We start from the raw sequence: 5,061 nt of genomic DNA, 5'->3' as shown, positions 1-5,061 counted from the left end.
ACAGTTTTGTGAGCTATTTGCTATTTATAACGTCATTCAGTTAGACTAGATACTTAAAAGTTCAAAATTTCTATGAGTGCTAATGTGTTGTCTTGAAGCATTTTTCCTTGTTATCAGACCATTGTTGAGTATCATATATCAAACCGTGCAGAACAGAATTCCCTATCGAATGATAGCAATTGTTATGTACTTGTTTTTAATGGGATTTTTTTCATTCTCAGCGAAGTGATTTTCATGCGAAAAAACTAAGCCATTTTACTATATGCGTTATTGTTAGCGAAAAATGATCCCCCCAAAACTTGATGCTATTATCAGGTTTGATATTTTGGCGAAAATGTCATGAAGATCGGTCAACTAGTTGTATAGAAAACGCGACCTAAACTTTGTACGAATCAGTGTTCATTTTACAGTACAGAGCGATTGTTCGACGTTAAAATAAAATCTAATGTTCAAGTCCGAAATGTGTTTAACACAAATCCGTTATCGGACTGTATTATTGTTGTGTTAGACATAAATTAAAGTGTAATATAGCAAATGCGGGATTTGAATTTCCTACAAGATTATACCAAGTGAAAATAAATGCTCTTAATGCAAAAAAAGTTTTTTTGTTAGCGAAGTTTGTTACCTTAAATTTCTGATACAAAAGGTCGTGTTAGAACAAAAAATGCAAAATAAATATTGTTGATACTATTTAGTTGAATATTGTGTGTAAATTTCGTCTTGAAATCATGAGACGTTCTCGAGAAAATGTTATTCCTATGTTCCTAAAAATGTTTTTTTGATGCTAACAGAACTAACGTTCCAGTTATACATGGTTTAAGTCAAGTCGCTACCTGCTCAACTTACGACCAACACATGAAATACAATTCAACATACATGCCAAAAACATGCAAACAAACGAAACAGCATAAAATACAAATTCATCTTTTAATCTGTAAAATGAAATTTATTCCACCCAGTCATCCCACTCCTACACACTGCACATTTGCTCAACCTGGATACACATGATGAGCAAAACGTGTGTCCACCTGGGACCAAAGTACAGTTTTTCTCTTCCGCCAAGCAAACAATACAACGTTTTGAACCGGCTTATCGCCTCCGCAACGGCCCGGGCTATCTCTGGAAATAGACAATATCACCATACATAAAAAAAAGACCCAAGCGCTAATTTTTCGGGCGTCTTATTTTTCTGAGAATGAGGCATTTGATCGCTACATGGATTGATATAAAATTTACATTACAATTTTTTTGTATAAATAGCGGATGAATGCGTAACTGAGTCTCAGAACGTTTGTTCGCAAACATGTCGTTGTATCAAAAACTTCAAACATTTAAAAACAAGCCTACCCATGTCGGCGTGTTAAAGGAAAAACCTGGCTTGCCAAGGGTTCATTTTCGACCCTTGTGCTTTTTACAACCCTATTTTTTTACACGCTATTTTTAATTGAGTTCAATGAGTGGCTTGCCATGCGCGCATTTGCATTTGAAACATGGACAAAGAAAATGTGAAATAAAGGCATCATTTTATTTACAAAGTTCAATATTTGGCAAACAAAACGAATAAGTAAACAAGCATTGTAAACAAACATACCCGCTTCAAAACTGAGCAATTTCTTTATTCCAGTCTTCCGTTTGGGGTACCACGAAGTTGGCCATTGTGATTTGAATTACAATTGATTACCATATTTGCCCGGGTCGCTTTATATACTTACGGAGTGGCTCAATATCTATATAGTCAGGTCCTGACATGCAAACGTGCAGGAAAATGATGCAGGGCAAATTTTGCACGCGTGGCAGACATTCATATTAAAAAAAAAACACCCAACTTAGTTCATGTCTGAAAGATTTTTATTAAACGTACCTTTACGACATTTCCATTTGACCATAAGCACGAAGTAAAACTTCAAAATAGTGACACAAGAACTTGATCTGATATTTTATGAATATTTTTGCGAAATGTACTGAAATCAAATACTAACGCAGCAGTTCAGTGAAGTTACTGAGTGCAATAAACCGAGCGTCATTTTTGAAGAAAAGTCCACAAAGAGATGAGTATTTGCGAGCAAATTTAAATGCCAATATTCCAACAACCACTGCAGATATTGGGATCAAATTTTTACTATGATATTCAACTTAGTTATGTTCGAAATACAGTCTTTGTAAAGAAAAACTTGTTTGCTTTTTCGTTTGTAGAAACAGTTGAATAGGGTATTTTTTTTTAATGATTAGAAAAATTGTTGGTAATCAAACGTCATTTTACTCTACGATCACACTATATCTACCAATCACAAATAACGACCAACACATGAAATGCATTTTAACATTTTATTTTACGATGATAATTAACAAACAAGCATATACACAAAGTCAATCTGTCCAATGGATTTTTTATCCAGCCTGTAACATCAATCCGGCACATGAAACATCTTTCCCCGAACATCTGCATGCAGCAGTTTTGACAAAAAGTATGCCCACATTTGTCAAGGTACAGTTTTTTCGCCATCGTAGCATATTGTGCACGTTTTCAGGGCTCGAATAGCTTCTTCCTTCTCGAGTTGAAGTTCTCCTCTTTGCGAAATCAAAGCCTGTTCCTTCTCGAATTGAAGCTGCGATATTATTTTTCGCTTTCGCTATCGTGTTGCTCTTTCAGCGCTTTTCTCGCGTTTGGACCACTCTGCATTGAAATAGCGCTCTTGGTCATCGACCAAATGTCCACTCGCTTCTCTCTGATAAGAGGAAGCCTTTTGCAAACACGATATCATTTTTGTGCATACTTCGCGGCCTTCCTTCGACATCGCATAGTCGCTGCCGTTTACAAATGCTGTCATCTGACTTCCAAGTCTGTTCAAATGATAGCCGAACGACTTAAAATCCATCGACGCCGATTGCTCTGGTCGAGTGTATGGCCTTGTAGTAGCATGCGCTTACCCTTGCCAGTCGATGTCGTTTCGCCACTGCCACTAGGAGCATTTGTGTCCTCGAACTTCGGCAGTCGGTGTGCGTATTTCGGCATGATTTAGCGTCAATATTCTCTCTTGGAGTTGCAAATCACGAATGATAACCATAGCTGTCCGGGTCGCCTTAAATACCCGACGGGCTGGTGCGTTTTTACTATATAGACAAAGCATAGTGCTTACATACAAAAGTCTTTGAGTACAATGAATAGCAAAATTCTAACGCGTGGTCGATGTAGGCATTCATACTTAAGAAAAGCGCTGGACAAAGTTGCATGTTTGAAAGATTTTGATCAACGTACGTTAGCGAGTTAGGTCAGTATCTGAGAAAGACATTCCAACACTACGCGACGACTGTAAATTGTACATTAAGCACGAAGTAACTATTCAAAATAGACGACCCGATTTCGTTATTCATGTACCAAATGTTGCGCTCATACTGTTAGAATACAAAACCGTCGAATGTTACAACAAAACTAAGGCAAAATTATCTTACTCAAGTGCTAGATACATTTTACAAATTTCAACAGAGTTTACGCGCTAGTGAAAATTCAAACCATATACGTTTACTAAGTATCTTGCTTATTCGCAATTCTTCAACTCGACAAAACAAAATTGTCTGTGTGAAAAACGAGTCAATACCGAACAGCTGTTATATGCTATGATAAACATGAAAATAAATGTGTAATCTGGCATAAGCGAATCGGTGTTTTTCGTTTATTGTTACATAACGGCTATAAATAATCATAAACAAATGCTATCATAACGTATGAATTGCATATTTTCAAAAACGACTCTATAATACCCCGTCGAAATTTTACAGCCAAAATCGCGTGTCATGAAAAAATACAGTACAGCGAGTTCATCAAGTGCAGATTCAATACGTCATTTGAAAAATCTCATCTTTCAACTTAAAGGGATAGTAACATATCGACGATAGAAAATTGTATTTCTCGCGACTGATTTAAGTCGAATATCTTTAGAACCCGTTGTACGAATTCAATAAAATTTTCATCAGATTAACAGAAATTTCTATGCGCACACACTGATACTATGGGTTTATACAAAATCGAATGCGCGAGTTAAGATATTTTGGTCCAAACGCAAATTGTCATGATATTTCAAATTTACAAGAACAATTGGACACTAACCAAAATATTTGTATATCAATTTGTAGGCGCTATTTTGCCGAACATTTTGATATATGTGGTTGGAAATGTATTTTCTATTTCTTCGTGATACCAGTACTATACTCGCAAAACATAGTCGAAAATAAGCTAATCGGGTTTGTCCCTTTAACAATGGAAAGCATCGAGCATGTCGTCAAACCTACGTCATATAAACAATTTAGTTTTCGAAATTCTAAGAATCTGGAATTGTTCAGGTCATAATGCCCGGACAGCTATGCATATAGTTATCATTCGTGAGTTGACATTCCAAGAGAAAACATTGACTTAAAATCATGGCGCATTACAAACATCGACTGCCAAAGTTTGAAGAAACGGATGCTCCAAGTGGCAGTGGCGTAACCTCGACTGGCAAGAGTAAGGGTAAGCAACGTGCAACCAAGCCGTACCATCGACTAGAACAATCGGCGTCTTTAGAGTTCAAAACGTTCGGCCAACGGTTGAACGGGCTTGAAAGTGACATAGCGGCGTTTGTGAACAGCAGCGAATTCGTTATGACCAATGAAGGTCGCGAAAGCTGTACAAAATTGATGTCCAGCGTACAACTGGCTACAATGCATCAGCAACAAGCAACTGGACATTTAGTGGGTAATCAAGTGCGCTACTTTGAGGATGAGTGGACGAACGCGAGGCCGCGTTGCAAATCAAACACGACTTGGATCTAGAAATTATCGTTTCGCAGCTAGCATTCGAGAAGGGCGTGATTTGGATAAGCTTAGAGGAGAGCTGATTTTGGAGAAAGAAGAGGCCATTCGAGCATTTAAGATGTGCACCATCTGTTTCGATGCAGACAAAAACTGTACATTACGAAATGTGCACATACGTTTTGCGAAACGTGCTGCATGGAGATGTGGGGGGAAGGCTGTGCCATGTGCCGTGCCGAAGTTACAGGTTGGTGCGAATGCTTTTTAACCGACTGA

The sequence above is a fragment of the Dreissena polymorpha genome, chromosome 2, assembly GCF_020536995.1.
Source record: "Dreissena polymorpha isolate Duluth1 chromosome 2, UMN_Dpol_1.0, whole genome shotgun sequence".
NCBI classification, from domain to species: domain Eukaryota; kingdom Metazoa; phylum Mollusca; class Bivalvia; order Myida; family Dreissenidae; genus Dreissena; species Dreissena polymorpha.
Note: the sequence above shows the minus strand (reverse complement) of the source record.